Raw genomic sequence first — 22,008 nt, forward strand, 5'->3', positions numbered from 1 at the left:
CTGAAGGAACTGAAGAGGTTTGCAACCCCATAGGAAGAACAACAATATCAACCAAGCAGACCTCCCAGAGATCTTAGGGACTAAACCACCAACCAAAGAGTACACATGGAGGGACTCCTGGCTCCTGCATCATATGTAGCAGAGGATGGACTGATCTGGCATGAGTGGGAGCAGAGGTCCTTAGTCCTGTTAAGGTTTGATGCCCCAGTATATGGGAATGCTAGGGTAGTGAGGTGGGAGTGGGTGGGTACCTGGGGAGCACGCTCATACAAGCAGGGGTAGAGGAGTGAGATAGGGGGTTTCTGGAGGACAAACCAGGAAAGGGGAAAACATTTGAAACATAAATAAATAAAATATCCAAAAAATAAAATTTATGCACACACACACTTTCATACACACTCACATACATATATTTGTATTTTAGCTAATGTTTCCATATAGATTGAAATATATTTCTAACTATAAATTTCAATATATTTCCAAATATATATTCCAATATATATTCCATATATACATATTCATATATATTTCATATATACATATATATGAAACACTACATAATTTAAAGCTTACAATTTTTAAAATAGCAAAAGAATGTTTTCCAAAAATAAAATGTTACAAAGTTAAAAGTAAATAAATAAATAAATAAATAAATAAATAAATAAATAAATAAATAAATAAATGTATAGATTCATTTGTTGTATAGAACATTTGGAGAATTCTCCAATTTTCATCGTAAAAATTAGTACTAATATGCTTGGATTCTGTTTTGCTACAATTTCAGTCATACTAGATGCAAGCTATTAAAATTAAGAAGTATTGGACCAGGAATTTGGAAAGAATATGTCTCCAGGGAAATATGTTTGTCACTATTTTAGTTGACCCCAGTTCAATCCCTGATACTTATATGATGTAAGTTAGAGCAAATGCTTGAAAATTGTCCTCAAACCACAGCATGCACAAAATAACATTTGCATGTGCAGACATGTCTGTTTATGTGTCTAGGTGTGAGTCCACAGACAATAAATAATTAATGAAATAAATACAAAATCAAAACTAAATTACAAAGAGAATATTAACTTTTAAATATAAACTGTACACTCGCCAGTGTGAGTGCCTATATGTGAGCAGAGCAAGGACAACAATGGACAAAGTTCAAAGACACTTAGATAGGTCTCCAGAACCCTCACCCTACACACACACACACACAAAAAAAAAAAAAAAAAAACTAAAGGCAACTATGGACTTCCTAGAGGAGGAGAAATTAGACATTCCCAACTAAAATTATATCACTGGGTATCAAATACTAAGTTGCCATCTTTGAAAACATAAGAAAGGAACATTAAAGAGATCGAGCAGGATAGATAGATAGATAGATAGATAGATAGATAGATAGATAGATAGATAGATAGATAGATAGATATGGAAGTAATAAAAATTAATGGAAGAAGAAGTCTTGAATTTGTAGAAAAAGAGCAATGAGGGCATACATCTGAGGATTTGGAAGAAGGAAAGGAAGGAGAAATTATGTAATTCTATTATAATTTTTAAAAATAATAGAAATAGTCAAAAATAATAATAGAAAATTACATATAAATGTAACCATTATATTGGACAGATTATTTTCCCAACTGCCTTCTGTTTTACAGATTAAATGTATTTTGGAATGAATAATACCCATTCTGTATGTGCTGATAATATAACAGCTAAAATTGCTGGGTTTACCAGCTTTTTCATTTATGACATGTAATTTTGAAGTGATTCATGCAAATGGAATAAAAATATGACTGTTGTAACTACAAGTAATTAATAAGATATAGGCCATTTAGTAAGGAGATTACTTTACTGTGTATCATTAATACTTTTCTAAGTAGCATCCAAAGCATTTCATCCTTGTTTGATGTGCAAAAACTCTCCTGATTTTTAAAAATAGAAGCTCTACTATTATTGGAAGTACTAAAATTTTAAGAAACAGTTTAAATGTGTGAGTGTTATACCCTGCAAGACACTGACTGAAGGGCTTTGTTCAGAATGATCTTCCCAGTGTAGGATCTTTATCTAAAATGTATGTGTAAGCCTTTTTGAGTTCAAAAGAATGTTAATATTCTAATTGATCTACCATTTAAAGAATTGCTCAGTCAATGCTAGCTGTCAGTTTACAGCAGTTGCATCAAAAGCTGAAGCTGAATTTCCTAAAACAAAAAAAAGGGGGGGGGGACTCAAAGCAGAGAAGTTAAGACAACTCCAAATACATTGTACATGTAACTTTAACTGTTGATTATTTTGAATATTTTCCCATTTAAAAATTTATTTTAGGTACATTTCTTATTTCTATATTAAACTGTTTTCTGAAATAGGCTTTCAGGTACATTTTAATATATGACATGTAATTTTGAGGTGACTCACACAACTAACTGTAATAAAAGTATGACTAGTGTAACTAATAGTAGTTAATTAATTCAGCCCATAATTAGAGAGAGGGGCATGCAACAAACACAGTGTTGCTTGGAAATACATTTAACTTTTGAGACCATTAACAAGGAACATTGAAATGACACATAATTAAATCGATTAACTGCTATGTTCTTGAATTTACTCAATTCTAAATATATATGAACCTTTTATACATATTTGGAAACGTCTATACATTCATTTATAAATGTTTTTGTACACTTAGTAATAAATATTGACTTAATAATTTATTGGAAATATCTATAAGAACCAGAGAAATGGCATGGTTTCTGATATTACAGTTTTTATTTTTATTACTGAAAATCGGTAAGTAAATGTCATAGAGATAAATAATGAAATCAGCTGTAATCCCAAAACTATTTTATTGACTTTCCTCGGCTTTTCTCTGAATCACTTTTGCTTCAAAGGTTTACCCAAGTCAGTCATACAATTGTAGCCTATTAACTTCTAGCGCCAATATAATTAAATATTGTGCCCATTTCAGCTCAAACAAAATTGTTACTTAAATGGCTCCACTAACTTAAAAAACTAAATATGAATTTTGGCATGGAAGTTTGCTTATGCAGTACTAAGGAGGTTGTAGTTGGCGGATGGCTGGCAGTTCAAGGACGGCTGGACCTACAATGACGCCCTGTCTGAAAAGAAAGTATATGTTGCTGGCATTTATGGGGTGTGGGGGGGTGGAGTTACAAAATTTTATTTTTTTAACTATCATGTATAGTTATAGTACCATCACTTCCAGTTATGTGAAGCATATGGCAAGTTTACAACTTCTTTTTCTAGAAATAATAGACGTATATGTTCTCAAATTCATCACAAAGGTTTACATGAAACAATTTGATCAAGAAGAGAGAATGGTAAGCTGGGCAGGATATTAGAGGGGAGGGGGGAGTAAGGATACAGAAAACAGAAGATGACCGCTTAAATAGCCCACTCATGAGAACTAGGAGAAGATCCCTAAAGGGGTTGGGAAGCTTAGGAGCCTTAGCTTTATTCCTTAAACAGTTTAACACTCTGGCATGAAGACTGAACAGACCATAGGATATTTTAAGTCAGTGGCAAACACTGGACTATTTGTTTAACTAGGAAATTCAGTCAGTAAATGTCATGAAGATAAATAATGAAATCAGCTGTAATCTCATAACTATTTTATAGACTTAGTTAACATTTGAATGTTTACTCCTCTACAGATATTTCTAATCAGACCATGAACACATTTCCTGTAATTTCACAAACACTTTAGCAATCTTTGGCTACAGTTTGATTCTAATCATTTCACTGATTTCTCACTGGCCAGTTTTAAAAGAAGTTTAATGTTGCTCTTAAAATTCTTCTTGTTGGAGGACAATGCACACGTTGAGATTTCTGCAGATCTGTGTTTTATGGAGGAGAGAACAACACTGATTTCAGGAAAAACCAACAATTCAGTGTGATATTAACTCACTGTGTTAAACAACTGATTTATTTCAAAAACTATATCTAAGTAATCTGATTTGTGATATTTTTTAAGTAAATGTTAGTGACTCCTAAGAATTCTACTAAACAGAAGATACAAGTCTTTTCTTCAGAAACCATATTGATGAGGCATGCTATGGACTAAGATCAAGTTTCAGATGATATTCTGCCACATTTATCAGAAAGAGAGACTAATGTGCTCCATATATACAAACATTCAGTTGTATAAATTTTACACTCCTGGGAAAGTCTGTTATCTTTGCTTGTTAGGCAGCTGTGTAAAGTGCCTCCTTTAAAAGCCTCTTTGGGGAGTTAATAATCTATTGAATAAGATCAAATGAAAAACTATTTCTTATTTCCAACAAGTAAAAGCTCCATTCTAAACAAGTTTATTGGATTCATGAGGTGACCTTACCTCATTAACACAAATAGTTGTATAAGCAAGATTTTGTTTTTTTGTTTTTCGTTTTTGTCTTTTTTATATTACCAGTGTCTGGTATTAACAATCATTTCAATGATTGATTCTACTTATTTTCGGATTCCTTAAAGGTGAGTGACTATAAATTCATTATATCAGTAACTTTTAGACTTGTGAATCTCTGTTTTTCTCTGTCTCCGTCTCCATCTCAGTCTCCCAATCCCTCTCCTTCTCTCTCTCTCTCTCTCTCTCTCTCTCTCTCTCTCTCTCTCTCTCTCTCTCCCTCTCCCTCCCTCTCTCCCTCTCTCTCTCTCTCTCCCTCTCCCTCTCCCCCCCCTCTCTCTACCTCTCTCTCTCCCCGTCCCCCCCTCTCCCCATCTCCCTCCCTCTCTCTCTCTCTCTCTCTCTGTCTCCCTCTCTCTCTCCCCCTCCTCTCTCTCTCTCTCTCTCTCTCTCTCTCTCTCTCTCCTCTCTCTCCCTCTCCTTCTCCCCCCCCCTCTCTCTCTCTCTCTCTTTGTGTGTGTGTGTGTATATGTGTGTTGTGTACTTCATGTGCACATGCTCAGGCAAGAAGTGAACATCGGTGTTTCCTTTTATTGCTCTCTACTGATTTTCTTTGAGTAAGGGTCTTTTGTTGACTTGAGATCACTATTTTAACTAGACACTCTGGTCAGTAGTTCCTCCAGATCCACTTGTCTTTATCTTCATAGAACTGAATTGAAAATGTGCACCACCATGCCTAGCATTTATGTGAGTGCTTTAGATCAGATTTCAGGCCCTCATATTTCAAATCATCCACTTTGACCACTGAGTCATCTGACTAACACTAGAGTTACATTTCTCATAGGATGTTTACAATTTAGTGACTACCACTTAGTAGGTATGTGTGATATAGTTAAATATGGTTATGTTCATTTCATGTTGTGTGCATGCTATGATATCATGCAGAGAGAAATTATAGGGCATTGTAATTTACTTTCCACTGAGGTTTCTTTGTGATGCACTTAGGTCATCAGATTTGTTCAGCAATTGCTTTTACATGATAAATTATTTCACTGGAACTATGAAATGCCTTTTGAGAGTGCCAAGTCAGACTTCTACTAAGATTATTGAGTTTGTATTAATACCTGATTCTGTATTACCTATATAATCAGCATGTATTTTGTTTGTATTTATCATATTGACAGAGAAATATCTTTATATGAAGTGCTTAATTGAATTATAAACAGTGGTATAAAACTGGTAATTTGGGTCTTTTTATGTCAATTGACACATTTCAAAAAAAAAGTCACTGTTATTATAAAACACACATGCACACAAACTAAGTACCTAATTACTGGTTTAATTTAGCTCTTTGCTTTAAGAGGATTAGAGTCCATGATGGTTTCAAGAACAGCTGAGACATTCCCTCTTGATCAACAAGAATGAGGCAGAGAACTAACTCAGAATGGGGATAGTCTTTTTAAACCAGAAAACCTATCTCCAGTGCCATGCTTCATCCATCAAGATCAGACCTCCTAATTCCCCATAAATAGCCACTAACTGAAAGTAAGGATTCTAACATACAAGCCTATGGGACACATTATCACTCAAATTATCATACACTTCAATTCATAGATTTGAAACACTACATGGTCACTTTCTATATATTAATAACTCTGTGTATGCTTGTTTATATTTTTTCTTTGGAGTCAAAATTCCGGAGTTAAGTTGTGAAATTCTAGTTCTACATTTCATAATGTTAACACTTTACAATGTAACATTCTTACTTGGTCTAATCAGGGATGTAATTTCTTATCTAAAGACACTATGTAAGTTTTATTTATATTTTCTTTTTAAATAGATTTCATATTATATTTTGCATAATTGTATGAAAGTTAAATAACTCTATTTTAGATTTTCATGTTATTAAATATCGGAACTAGAATAAACTAAGAGGCTGCGTTGAATCAAGTCTTAGTGAGAGATTTAAGTAGCAATACAAGTAAAATGATTATTCCTAAATGAGGTAAAATAATCTTGAAACACTGGGAGTACATATTTTTACAAGTACAACATGCTTTAACTGATGTCTTTTTTTTTCTTAAAGTGAGGTAATAACCTAGTGGTATTAGCACTTCCAAAAATAGAGAAAATCATTATAAATCTTAAAATACTCCCATGTGTCAATCATTGTCTTTGACATGTGACATTCTTAACAGAATTGAGGCATTTAATATTTTAACTAAAGAAAAGGGAGAGAAATTGCTGAGTATACAACTTTAAACCAACCCATTATGTGCATAATTTTCTGCAAAACTACTTGGCTAACATTTTGTTCTTACAGCAAAGTTATCCCTCTTGTACTTTTATTTTCCTGTGGAAAATTTTATATACTATATATAATAAATGAAATACACAGGTCAGTTTTACAGTGAATAGTAATATTATTATACATCAGAACCTACACACTAAGAACAAGAAAATCAGCATGTCCTTAAAAAGAATCAAAGTTACAAGAAAATTTTGTCCACCTGAGGCTGATGGCACACAAATGTAGTAACTTTAGTCATAGGGGCTGAAATGAAAACTGGACAGAGCAATCATTAAATCTCTTAGATCTCAAATATGTTTTTGTTTCCCTAGTATAGTAAATTAACGTGTGAGAAATTTAAAAATATGTAGGTACTGTTGTTTAGCACTCACTCAAGAGGCAGAGGCAGACAGATCTTAGATTTCAAGTTCCAAAACCACAGGGGCTGCAGAGAGAAACTGCCTCAAATAAACAAACACCAAAAGAGGAAATTTAGAAATGAAATAACTTTAATAATTTGAGTCATAGTAGAAGATATCTTAAATTATTCTAAATCAAACAGACACACACACACAAAGATAGCAATTTTTGTATTCCCAGAATTAAATTTAAAATAAGAGCCTTATTTGCTTAGACAAATCATTTAAGGAAGGATAAATTTATTTTAGCTTCCAAATCAGTGTCAACCATTGCAAGAGAGCTGAGACAACATAATCTTGAAGTAGCTGGTCCCAGGACATCTACAACCAGAAAACAGATAGGGATAAATGCATGTGGCGGCTCAGGTCTCTATCTCCACTTAATGAGTCTAGGATTCTAGTCAGGGAAGGCAGTGGAGCCATCCACAACAGGATGAGCTCTTTAAAACTCAAATAATGCAGCCAAGATGCTCTTGAAGAAGTAACAAAATTCGAGGCTTTTGGGCCCAGGCTTGGGAGTGTAGCCTTTGTGGCTTAGTGCTCCAGGTGCTGGTCATAAAACAGATATCGACATTCCTTCCTCCACCCACCCGCTTCCTGGGTTCAAAGAGTGTTCATTCAAAGAAAGTCATCCTGACCCACCCTGACCATTACTGGAACCTACAATGCAAATGTCCTATCTTTAGGGGCTCTTAGATTGTTAGGGGCTCTTAGAAACTGTCTTGAGAAATAACCCTCACAATTACCAGGTATTCCTTGTGACATTTGTGACTTTACACTTCCTTGTGACTCTTAACTAGTATTTTTGGTATTTTCCAACAATGCCCTCCCCACCTCCTTGAGTTGTGGTTTCTTCATTTAAATACCCCCTTACTCAGCTACTCGGGGCGCCATGGTCTTCTACCCCTGCGTAGTGTATGACTGTGGGCCCAAGAGTGCTCTTGAATAAAAATCCTCTTGCAATTTGCAGCAAGACTGTTTCTTGTGGGTGATTTTGGGGTGTCGCCTCTCCTGAGTCAGAATGTGGGGGAGTCCTCACGTTGTGGGTCTTTCATTTGGTGCATTGGCCGGGAAACGCGACCACCCCTCACACCCAAGAACCAACTTGGAGCTATAGGGATCCCCTCTTGTGTGTGTGCCGGCCTGTGTCTCTGTTTTGAGTGTCTGTTTTCTGAAACGAACATTGGAACATGTGCTTGTTGTGTTGGGTTGTTTGTGTCTTGTCCTATGTTTCTTTGAGAGGGACAGGTCAGCTTTTGATGGTGTCTGTCTGATTGTTGGCTGCTTGGTTTGTTTGTTTGTTTGTTTGTTTTTGTTTCCCAGTAACTGACTAGACTCGACTTACCTAGTTCTGGGAAATAGAGCTCTAGGACTAGACTCCTGAACTGCCAATTTAAAGCCTGCCATGGAGTCAGCCTGTCTAAGTACTCTCCAAAGATGTAGGGATAATGTACCCCCACACATACTGTACCAACTGGCCATGAAGGTGTGTCCCTCTAAATTCAATTGCAGGAGCCAGCAGAACGTGTGGAATTGTGGAATTATCATTTCTATAGCCCACATTATCCTCATTCTATCAGTAAAAGTTTATGGGGTCCTCACTTGCCTCAAAAGATTATTCTCTGAGATTATCATGTTAAAATTAACTTGCCTTGGGGAAGGTGACATAGCTCTCAATGTGGCCTAACAACAACACTATGGGCATAGGTCTGCTGCTGATTGGTTCCAAGTGAGGAAGCTGTGGAGGCTCTCCCACTATGAGAAAGGAATGTGGCTTTTGATAAAGAGCTTGTAGCTAGAGCTGGGGCAGAAACACTGGGAAGTTCACAAGGGCAGAGGAAGGGATGAGAATGAGAAGCAGAGTCTGGAGTTAGAACAGGTGGGGATGGAGTAGCAGGGAATTTGGGTTGAGTCTGGAGGACTAGCAGAGAGACTGCCCCAGCAAACAGGCCGCCAGCCTTATATTATTCAGCTTTTTCCCCCTCTTTTCTTTTCTTTTTTTTTTTTTTTTTATTATTAAACCCCAAGCACAAACTCTAAAAGCTGCTGAAATAGAAAGAACTTACTGGATATGGACTAAATGACATGGCCATCCCATTTATAAAAATTGAGAAACACCTGACTACCGAGTACATACAGGTCAGGTTTTTTAAGGGAGATGAAGAAATAGTGGATTTCCCTGCATGAGTGTGCTCATTCTCACTACCAGTAATAACAGACCTGTTTACATCACCCTTGCCTAGATAGTTATAGATGTTGGCGATATTCTAAAGACCATTTTTCGTAAAGCTTTTACGTAGAAGATGGAGAGAAGGGAATAATTATTTGTGATTGAGATTGTACATATGCATATCCAGTTAATCTGTGTGTCTGTATGTATGTGTATTGAAAATTAAATACAGAGCCTCATACACGCTAAGCTTTCTCTCTGACAGGACTCTGCAGTTCAGTGTGCATTTTTCAAGTTATAAAGCTCCTGTCCGTGTTTTCAGTCTTTTCTATTTGCTTTAAAATTCCCTATCGTTGTTATTTAGCATAGACCTCACTTCGTAGAGCTGCAGAAGAAAAACTGTTTGCATAGATTGCTGCTGTTAGTCTCCTATGACTGAGACTGAAAGGTCTAACAGAAACAGGTTGATGGAGGAAAGATGTGTTTGGTTCACGATTTTACATGTTGGAGTTCATCATGATAGAAAAGGTATGGAGAATTTGAGTGCCAGTGGGAGTAAAAAAGAAAGTAGATAGTGGCTAGAAATAGAGGCCAGGCTATAACTGTAAAATTCTTTACTCAACTTCATTTATCTATGTGTCTGCTTTTGTGAGAGTAACATGCTGTTTTTACTACTCTTTCTCCATCATGTACCTTGAAGTCGGGTATAGTACACCTCTAGCGTAATGCCTTTTTCTGAGATCTGCTGTAATAATGATTCTGAGTATTTTACGTTTACATATGAATTTAAGATTGTTCTTTTTTTTATTTCTGTTAAAAACGATGTTGGGGTGGTGGTACACATTTTTAACCCCAGCACTCAGGAAACAGAGGCAGATGGATCTCTGAATAGACTGAGGAATCCCAGGAAAGCCAGTGCTACCCAAAGAACCCCTGTCTTTGTCCAAAACAAACAAACAAACAAACAAACAAAACAACAACAACAAAAACCCAATAGCTTGAAAACAAACAAACAAACAAACAAACAAAAACAGACCCAAAATATTTTTGAGGCTATTGCGAATAGTACAATTTGCATGTTTTCCTTTTCAGTATTTTTCTCATTTGTCCAATGATAGTTTTCTGTTAATTTTTGTATCCCAACACATTATTGAAAATGTTTATCTGTGTGTGCTGGACCTGACGATGTTTTGGGAAGATAATGAAAACTGTTTGTAAATTTAGGTTAGAAAAAACATTTAATGTTCAGACCTGGATGAACTATTTTGGAAACATAAGGAAGATTATACTAAAAGCTGCAGAGACAATGGATCCTGCCATCTGAAATTTCAGAGGGAAGATATTCTATCCAGAAAACTGAATATTTTCAATCAATAATCTGTGGATCTTGTTAGCTGAGATTGAAGAATCTGCTGTGATAAACAAAAGAGCAGAAATATTAAGGGAAAACTTTCATTTAATGGAACCTATAATAATGATTCACTGGGACTGATGAATCAGCAATGATTCAGAAGTAAATAGCATGTTTTAAACAAAATCTTTTGGGAAAATATTTCCTCTGGGTCAACAAATTGAAATATAGTTCAGATGTGGCCCAGGCTGTACTTTGTGGTTGTTGCTGAACTTGGGAATATGTGAAATTTTCCCACATAGTCTATTTGTGAGGTCTGACGGACTTGTGGAGAGATGTTGAAGCTTGGTACCATGAGAAACCAGGAAAAACTATTGCTTAAAATCCAGACTCCATTGAAATAGAAGCCATAAGATTGCAGGATGCTGTGAGATAATTTTAGATTTGGCACCATGTGGTAATGTCAAAGTCCCTAAAGGGCTCCCAAGAAAGGCTATGTATCAAGGTACAGTCCAATTGCAGTGAAGATTCCAATGAGTTATTCATCCAATGGGATGATTACAAGGGATCACCAGGTATCAAAGGAGGTAGGTAGCCTGAGCCTATGGAACAAATACATGTGGTTGGCACAGATACAGAACTGGAGCTAGTCAGTCCCTTTGTACACCAGAAGATTTTAAATCCTAGAAAACTAAGACTATGATAGACCTCGGGTTTGCTTTTATTTGAATGTAACTATTTCCTGGTTGTTTCTTAGAGTAGGGAGTAGTACTTTTTATATTTATTGATTGATTGATTGATTGATTGATTGTTTATTTAACATGAGTCTACAGTTGAGAGATTTTGGACACTTTAGAGACTTTTTTTTTTACACATTTTAGAGATTTTCAGAAATTTGTAATCTTTGTTTTCAGCAGACAATTTTTGAAAGTATTTACTATAAAGCCTGCAGGATTTTAAAAGCTATAATAGGTTTAGACTGAGAAATTAATATGAGATCTTTTGGATGAATGAGAAAGGAAAGTTAATGGTTAAATCAGTGATGTGTTTGTGTATTAAACTGGCCATTGGATTTGTTTTGCTTGCTTTTTGTCAACTTGACACAAACTTAGACATGACTGGGAAGATGAAATCTTAATTGAGAGAATTTTTTACATTCTTGGTCTGTACAGAAGTGTGTAAGGCAGTTATCGTGGGAGACCTACTTCTCTTGGAGACATTCTCACTATTGGTAACTTTGTGCTACATGATAGATATTAACTTTAGCCTAAATGCACAGAGAAGAGGAGGTAGAACCTGTAGAGACCAACTCCAGTAGAGAGGCATGGCCCCCAGTCGAGGGATGGGCTCACCCATCAATCTCAAAGTTTTTAACTGAGAAACGTTCCTGTCCAAAGGAAGAACTGAGACAAAAATGGAGCAGAGACTGAAGAAAGGGCCATCCAGGGACTGTCCCACGTGCAGATACATACTATTTGTAGCTTGCTGACAGGAACCTGATGTGGCTGTTCCTTCTTAGGTTCAGCTAGCAACTGACAAATGCAGATGTGGATGCTTGGAACCAACTGTCAGAGTGAGCTCAGGAACTCCAGTGGGGAAGCTGGCAGAACTGGAGGAGCAGATGGGGATTGCAACACCATAGGAAGAACAATGTTGGCTGCCTGGACCACCCAGTGCTCCCAGGGACATGATCACCAACCACCGAGTATACAGGGAGGAATCCATGGCTCCAAATACATATGTAGCAGAGGATGGCATTATAAGACATCAATGGGAGGGGAGGCCCTTGGTCCTATGGAGTTGATGTCCCAACGAAGAGGGCTGCTGGAGCTATGGGGTGGGAGGGAGTGGGTGGGTGGGAGAGCACCCTCATAGAGGCAAAGGGGAGGGGGCAGAGGGGAGAGAGGGCAGATGTGGTATGGGGTGTTGTGGAGGGGTTACCGGGAAGTGGGATTTCATTTGAGATGAAAACACATGTAATGATTAGTAATTTTTAAAAACAAACAAAAACAGGTTAAGCAAGCCATGAGGCATAAGCTAGTAAGAAGCATTAATCCAGGGCCTCTGTTTCAGTACTTGTTCTCAGGTTCCTGCCTTGACTTTCTTCCCTGACTCTCAGCAGTGTGTTGTTGCTTTGATGCAATCTTATAATGACATAAATGCAAAATATAAAATTAGTTCAAAAATGTGGTTTAGAAGCATATGTTAGTATTTCATGATCCAAAGCTCAAATTGTAATATTAACAGTGAAAAGATTTATAGCCTGCTCTTCAACTTAGCACATAAATGTACAATAAAGTTATTTAAATAGAAACTTGAGATAAATGATGACTAAAGTTCAAGGTAATTAACTTTCAGATTACCCTTTAAAAGCATAATCAAATAAATTTAGTCCAAATGTGTATGCCACATTAGTAATATTTTCATTATATATACATATTTCAGTATCAGAGAAGCTTCAATTTACAATGAATGGCAGTAATTTCAGAGATTCAAGACCACACCAAGTGCTTAGGATAGGTAACTACTGATGTCCAGTAATAAACAAATCACTTATCCCACTATCTATAAGAATCAGGAAACATTGTAGAAAAATGAATCTGAAAGAACATGAGTGGAAGTATAATGAGAGGGTCTATAAAATGCTATCTTTAATTTAAAACGCACCAATTGCAGTCACAAACTCATAGCAGCTTCAGATACACACATGTCTGCACAAGAATAATTTGACAATAGGTAGGGATGAGGAAGAATTTTAATTGCCTACAGTTAAGTACCCACTGGTAACTCCATCAGGGGTTCAATAGACTGTTACAGTGGAGTGCTCACACAGATCTGGTCAAACTAAATGGTCCCACATCAAACTACAAGGCATGAATCTGGAAGAGCATCTCCTATAACTGGTATATATGCTGGTGAATCTTGATAGGGATGAGAAGAAAGATAAGAAGGAGGAAGGCCAGCAATTAGAATCCATATCTGCTTGTAAGTAGCTGCCAAAGAAAACATTATATAAATACACTGAAATAAAATGAAGATCTTTAAAATTATGACAGAACCACAAATAAGGAAACTAAACAAACAAAATTTTTGATAATTTATGCATGGAGAACTATATATTGTTTTGTCACATGTACACAATGTACAGTTTTAAAGGCAAATAAAACATCTATATCCCCTCAAATTTTTATGATGTCTTTGTGATAAATAAATCTAAAATCCTTTAATTCTATCTTTTAGAAAAATATATTTATTCCATTATTTTGTGTGTATGAGTGCACATGTTTTGTGTGTGTGTGTGTGTGTGTGTGTGTGTATGCATGTGCCATAGCACACATGTGGAGATCAGAGAACAACTTGCAAGAATCTGTCTTCTCTGTGGATGGAGCCTTGGGGATGGAACTTATTTTTGAGGCTGGGAGCTCTATGAGCCACCCTGCTGGTTCTGTGCCAATTTTCTGAAAGAAACAGTATATTGCTGTTATCTGTACTCATCCCTCTGTATAGCAATACACTAAGCTTTCATGTTCTGTAGCTGTTTTCATTGATTTTTACCATCCCTTCCAGTTTCTAATCTCTCTTACATCCAGTAACCAACATTCTACTCTCAGCTTCTATCCACTCAGAAAGTTCTCTGCTTTTGGTAAGGCTCCCTTATCTGCTATCTCTCTTCCAGTTCATAATAATTTATGGACTCATTCTCTGGTTGCTCTCCTCAGCAACCATCACTGTTTTGAGTTGCAAATCCATAGAATACATAGAATTGCTTTCTCATAATTACAACTTGCATTGCATTCTACAAGACCAAACATGTACAGATCTGTCCATTATTCTTTCACTCATGTGTTGACTAATTGATAAAAGATGTGGATAAACAATTTTTTATGAAACTAAGAATCTTCCAATTTTTGTTAGGTTATAGTCATGTACATATAAATTAAATGTCTTTAAGAGGATACATGGAGGGACTCATGCCTCCAGCAACATATGTAGCAGAGGATGCCTTTGTCGGACATCAATGGGAGGAAAGGCCCATGGTCCTGGGAAGTCTAGATGCTGCAGTATAGGGAATGCCAAGACATGGAAGGAGTGGCTGGGTTGGTTATCAGGAGAAGGGAATATGAGATAGGGGGGTTTGGCAGGGGAAACCAGGAAAGGGGATAACATTTGAAATGTAAATAAAGAAAATATCTAATAAAAAATTAAATCTCTTTCTATTAAATTTTGGTACAAATGAAAACACAAATAGGAGCAAGACAACAAGATCCTGCCTAAGACAAACTCAATACATTCAATTATCTGTTTGTTACATTGTGCTATATTTTTTATCAGTCAAGATATGAGCCTTTCATTTCTTTAGAACTAGGCTATTTTGACTTAAATTAATGAAGTCATGAAATAAATTGAGTTTCAAAACATTCAAAAATCTCTGGTAGGTCAAATTTAAATTTCCATGAAAAGTTTCTTGAAAAAGAAATCTTGTGCAATTTATCTATCTATGGGTAGAACTATCCCATAGTTTGCAAAATTTAATTCCAAAATGAAAAAAAAATGCTAATCTGAGAATTTATGTCATTTTTCTTCCCTACATTTTCTGGGCAACTGTTGTTAATTGTTGTGATAAACCCTAATCATTACAAGTTTACATAATTAAATGTGAAGATTAAGCATTCACCAATTCCCAGGCTTAGATATTAATCCAGGATGATCATGAATTGAATTTGCCATATACAAGATTTCCACTCTCCCAGATGTTCTGAGAAATACTTGGAAACTCAAGGATTACCATTGACATATTGATTTTGTGGAGCTCATTCAGCTAAGCATGTTACAATGAATATGTATATTTGTGTTTACTAGGCAAAAAGAAAAATATAAAAAATTCTTGTAAATTTTGTCTGTAATTCTTTATGGTGTATTAATTTCATTTACTTCTAAAAACAAATGTTTTGATTCTATGCCTTTTTACTCAAATTTATATTGAACAATAATTTTGTCATGCATTTCTTTGAGATTATATACAAATAAAATTTTAAGAAAAAATTAAAAAAAACTTTTCAAGGTTTGTAGTCAATGTAATTAAAAACCATTTACACTATTGTAAAAGTCTGAAGAGATTAGGTTTGGAAGGATAGAATTCCCTGCTAGTGTAATCTGTTTCTACAAATTATTAATGCAGTATGACACAGAAGAACATTAAGGTCAACCTGACTAATGAGAAAGTCAATTATATTATGTAAATAGAAAACAGTTGAGAAAGAAAAATCAATTGCATTTGTTTTTGTAAGTTGAGTATATCTAGGTTTTCTCTTAGATCAGTCATGAAAACAAAGCCAAATGGTGCTTTACAATTTTCTATTCTAAGGAGAAATCATATCAAAGAGTAGACAAAGGAAACACAGACTTTACATGTAGGAGTTATTTCTAAAAGTCTCACATGAAATTTCTGGTTCTTTAAAATGATTTTTATTTGGTTAGCAATGGAAGCAGAAAAATTTAAAACACACACACACACAACACTCCTGAAATCTTAGAGACATTCTTAATCATAGATTTGTCAGTAATAATGGGTTATACCATTACAATAGTCTTAATGTGTAAAATTCATCGAAACATTCACAATTTATGGTCAATTTCTAGAAGCATTTTTTTCAGTGACTTTCTTTTAAATTATAGATAAATAAGGGAGAAATATGCCTTTTGGGCTATTATTCTGTCCTGAGACTTTAAAATTATTTTTAGAGTATTAAATGTAAGAATAGAACTTGGAATTACTGAGTTGAAAGAGGATGAAAAGGTTGGAAGAGTGTGCTTCCATATGACGTTCATTTAAAATACTTTACAAACATAAGTCATTTCTCCAATGTTGAATTACTAACAGTAGACCTCAACTTCATCCTAAAATTCCAAGTGAATTTTATTTTAATTTCCTCTGAGTAGGGCCTTTTCTTGAGCTCTCCTTAATCAGTCTATTTATGCTGAAAACCCTTTCAGGTCCTTGGGTCCTTTCTCTAGCTCCTCTACTGGGGACCCTGTGCTCAGTTCAAGGTTGGCTGAAAGCATCTAACTCTTTATTTGTCAGGCACTGGTAAAGCCCCTCTGGAGACAGCTATAATAGCTTCCTGTCATCAAATAATTCTTGGCATCCACAATAGTATCTGGGTTTGGTGATTGAATATGGGATGGATCCCCAGGTGCGGCAGTCTCTGGGTTGCCTTTCCTTCAGTCTCAGTTCCACACTTTGTCTCTGTATCTCCTCCCAAGGTTATTTTGTTCCTCCTTCTAAGAAGGACTAAAATATTCACACTTTGGTCTTCCTTCTTCTTGAGATTCATGTGATCATTGTGTCTTGGGCATTCCAAGCTTTTGGGCTAACATTCACTTACCAGTGAATGCATACCATGTGTGTTTTTTGTGATTGGGTTACTTCACTCAGGATGATATTTTCTAGTTCCATCCATTTGACTGAGGATTTCATAAGTTCATAAATTGCTCTTAATATTTGGTTGAGTAGTATGACACTGTGTAAATGTAGCATACATTCTATATCCATTCCTCTGTTGAGGGTCTTCTGGGTTCTTTCCAGCTTCTTGCTATTATAAATAATGCTGCTATGAACATAGTAAAACATGTTGGAGCATCTTCTGGGTGTATGCCTAGGAGTGGTATATCTGGGTTTGCAGTCAGTACTATGTCCAATTTTCTGAGGAACCACCAAACTGATTTCCTGAGTGGCTGTACCAGCTTATTTAACATCCTTAATCTTCAGGGAATTGAACATCAAAGCAACCCTGATATTACGTCTCACACCAGATAGAATGGCTAAGATCAAAAACACAGGTGACAGCAGATACTGATTAGGATATGGAGAAAGAGCAACACACCTACATTGCTGGTGGTAATGCAAGCTGGTACAACCACTCTGGAAATCAGTTTGGCGGTTCCTCAGAAAATTGGACATAGTATTTATGCCTTTGTAACACTTCTTATAGTATTATGTTCACATTTTTTAGTTGTTGTGGATGTCCCTGGTGCTCCCTGTATTTTGATGTTAATTGTGTTTTCCCAGGAGGAGTTGTCTGGAACAAGGAATGAGTCATGTACTCAGGTGATTTCTTGTGTACCTTCTTCTGAATGAATAAAGGGACCAATCACTGGGTGAGTAGGTGGTACTTCTGGATTGGACAGAGGAAGAGAGAAAGCAGGAGAGAGTTAGGGGCCTTTTGGACAAGGATAGTGAGAGGGAAAGATGTAGCTACTAGTAGCATCAGCCTTCTCACCAGCCAGTTCTTATCTCATTGAGGATTTAGATTTAACAAGGCTTACAGGATTAGGATTCTTGTTGTGCCCAGCTATTGAGTTAACATATTTTCTGAACTAAGTTTATGAGATGTTTTCCTTTACATGATGGTTCAACTGGGTTCTAGAGAGAAAGGTTAAGGCAGCAAAGCATGGATTTGCCAGATGTGCACCACAAGGCCATGGGGGTTTTGAAGCATGGGGCAGGAATGATAGTGACCTGCATATTTCCAGCAACAGGTGGTAACCCAACCTATTAGGCAAGAATCAACTAGAATTTAAGATTTTTTAAAGTGAGTAGCTGGGTAGCACTGAGATGAGTCATGTGAACTAATGCTCAGAATTGAAACAAGGAAAGCAGACTCTGAGGCTCCCTGCTGTGGGGATTGCAGGCTGGTCTCAGTCAGGAGAATGAGGAGGAAAAAGTCTACATTTTAGGGTAGATATTGATTTAACTGTGAATTTATAATATTGGGATTACTTGCTTTGAGGATAGTTTTATATATAGATTTGGTACGAATCACATGGGGAATTTTGCCTAAGGTTTGGAACTAAGATAGGGAAAATTAGTCACTCATTCCAAGGAGAGAGACAGTGATAATTACCTAATATAAACAGGTATTAATTAATAATGTCTGTAGTTTCAGGTAGAGAGCTCAATAGATAGATATTATAACAGGTATCAATAAAATTAATATCTGTGGCTCCTGGCATAGAGCCGAACAGACAGATGGTATAACAAGATGGCTGCTCTAGGTAGGGAGCCAAACAGAAAGATTGTATAAAGATACATTTTTCTAATACGTTTTACAAGATACTCAAATAAGAGTGAGAGGTAATGGATAACTGGATTAAGTCGTATCTTGAACTCCTAAATTCAGAGAAGCTGTGGCTGCTTGCACAAGACCTGTACACATAACAAGACAACATCATTCACAACATTCTAGCATAGAAAGGAGTTTATTATTTCCTACTCATAACTGAAGAACTATAGACAATTGATAGCTTCTAGAGTAAGGGAAGTTAGTTTTCTTCAAGGATATAGAATTGGTGAACCATGCTCTATATGACCTGCACCATTTAGATTGGATGGTTTATTAAATATATAAAAAAGAAAAAAGCTCACAGGAAATTTGGAGTATGTTAGGAAGATGGGAGTGGTCCTGGAAGGAGTAGCAGACACAGAGGATTTGGGAGTGAATATTATCAAAATATATCCTATTAAATTATTGAAGAATTAAAGATATTTGTAAAAATAAAAAGGATAGTACCTAAAGGATGACACTAAAAGTTGTCCAGTGGCTTCTATATTTATACTTGTAAGTGAACCTATTTGTTGCACAGAAACACAGATGAGTATACATACAAATACACACTCACATATGAGTACATGCAGAAAGTCAAGGGTCTTTCTCAAACCATAATATAAGAACTCAAGGGCATTATTACAATTGTATGAGAAAATGTGACCCTTAGATTGTATTGAGATTTTTGTCTGTGCTGTATTATAGCTATTCCTTTCTTTCTTGAAGGGAACCTCTGAAATACATGGGATGTTCTAAGAAAGAGGGAAAACGTGCTACAGGAAAGATCAAATACTTGAATTAAAGAACTCAAAAGCTTCAAGAAGTTCCTGGTACTGAACAGGTTCCCTAAGTACTTCCCAAACATCTATAAACAGTAAGGGCATCTGAAAGATAGTCTGAGACAAGTTGAACTTCAAAGAAGAGTCTCAGCAGTCAAACCATCCAAAATAGTCTGATACCCACCAAACAACCAAAAGAAACAGAAAATTGCTATAGAAACAAATTAAAACAACTGAGCTCACCGAAAGAGACAGTCTCCTTCTTCCAGCAAGTTAACTTTCATGAACCTTTAGTCATGATGGAGTCAGCTTTGGTGATGCAGCTGTAATTGAATAATTTTTGTTTCTATAAGTTACTGAGTTCCAGCCTCAGTGTGAGGAGGTTCCTGTGAAAGGAAGGAATGGGAATGGCGCTGATTCAGTAGTAGATGCAAGCTGCTATTTCATGTTGTTCCCTAGTAATTCTCACCATTCTTTATTCTTTAGCTTAATTATTAATCATCTTAAAAACCAAAGAAAACCAGAACCCAGTCTTTTATTTACTAAAGGTACATCATGAAGGCTTTGATCATTGTTAATAATCATTAAAAATTCTTAGATTTACATAAATTCTCTGAGTCGCAGAACAATAGACCAAGCCCCCATTTCCTTAGAAGAGAAAATAAACACAAAGTGTTTCCTTATATGTTTACACAGACTTTTCTTCACTGGTAGCTGGATATAGCTCTTGTGGCTTCCTGGTACAGTAAAATGGTTATCTCTCTCTAATATCTTTTCGGGCATTATCATCTCCAATACTTCAAATAGCTGGGAGAACAAATTACTAACGTTTTATATGATTTTATATCATCTTTTAATTTTTAATCATTGTTTCTTTATCTTAGAAATTCCATACCCTCAAGTATTCTCCTTCTAATATTATTCATTCCTAAATCATACATAAATTCCTATTATCTCTATCCATACCTTTTCTCCTTGAGACCACTTTAACTATCTATCCTTGATTTCCCCAAGTTCACACTGGCTAATTAATGAAGCAGCCTTTGGACCAGAGTGTATATGTGTCTCCTCATGACTCCAAATTCATGGTCAAGCCTAGCAATGAACTATTTATTTCCTTTTTAAAAAAACATTTTTATTGGATATTTTATTTATTTAAATTTCAAACGTTGTCTCCTTTCCCATCTAGAAACCCCCTATCTCATCCTTCCTCTCCCTGTTTCTATGAGGTTGCTCACCCAATCACCCACCCACTCCCACATCCCCACTCTGGCATTGCTCTACACTGGGGCATGGAGCCTTCCCAAGACCAATGGCCTCTCCTCCCATTGATGTCTGACAAAGTCATCTTCTGCTACATATGTGGCTGGAGCCATGGAACGTTCCATATATATTCTGGTCGGTGGTTTAGTTCCTGGGAGCTCCGTGGGATCTGGTTGGTTGATTTTGTTTTTCTTCCTATAGGTTGCAAACCTCTTCAGGTCCTTCAGTCCTTTCTTTAACTCCTCCATTGGGGACATCATGCTCAGTACAATGGTTAGCTGTGAGCATTTATTTGCCTCTGTATTTGCCAGGCTCTGAAAGAGCCTCTTAGGAGACAGCTATATCAGACTCCTGTCAGCAAGAACTACCTGGCAACTGCAATAGTGTCTGGGTTTGGTGTATATATATATATACACCAAACCCATATATATATATATATATATATATATATATATATATATATATATATATATGGATCCCAACGTGGGGCACTCTCTGGATGACCTTTCCTTCAGTCTCTGCTCCTCACTTTATCCCGTGGTGAGTATTTTGGTCCCCCTTTTGAGAAGGACGGAAGCATCCACACTTTGGTCTCCCTTCTACTTGAGCTTCACGTGGTCTGTGAATTGTATTTTGGGAATTCAAGCTGTTTCTACAAATGAACCTGTACGCTTTTATGGCCCTTGTAGTTATGTTGCCTAGCAGTTTTCCCATCGCCCTAAAGCTCAAGTGGAGTTCTTGTTCCTCATCCTTCACAGCCTCGTGACCATCCTCACTCCTCATTCCTAAAAGTTGCATCTGTTTCAATTATTATGGCATGTTTGTCTAGCATATGTGGGGCTGATGGGGATCAATAGCCTGGCAATGCTCCAGGGACAGGAACTGTGTCAGACCTCCCCTTACACAGCCATGAATGACCTGGCAATAAGTAACCCCTTAACCACATTCCTGTTTTAAGTTCCCAATCTAGGGTAAGTAAAAGCTTGCTCATATTTACCCAGGAACAGCTTCAAACATGAGCTCACCGGAATTTACATATAATTTCTCTAATTGTTTTTTAAACTTGTGTATTTATTTATTTATTTATTGTCCTAGGTTTGGGGTCAAATGCATATGCATGTGTTAATACCAGAGTTCATTATACCACCTTTTTGGAAATGTGGAAATTAGAGGATAACCCAGAGGAGCCAGTTTCCACTTTCCACCAAGCAGGCCTAGCTATCAAGCTCTTGAGTCCTTGTGCACATGAATTTGTAGTAATTTATATTTACCTACTACTCCTA

Source organism: Mus caroli, unplaced genomic scaffold (assembly GCF_978045245.1).
Source record: "Mus caroli unplaced genomic scaffold, Mus_caroli_1 scaffold_4, whole genome shotgun sequence".
Taxonomy (NCBI): domain Eukaryota; kingdom Metazoa; phylum Chordata; class Mammalia; order Rodentia; family Muridae; genus Mus; species Mus caroli.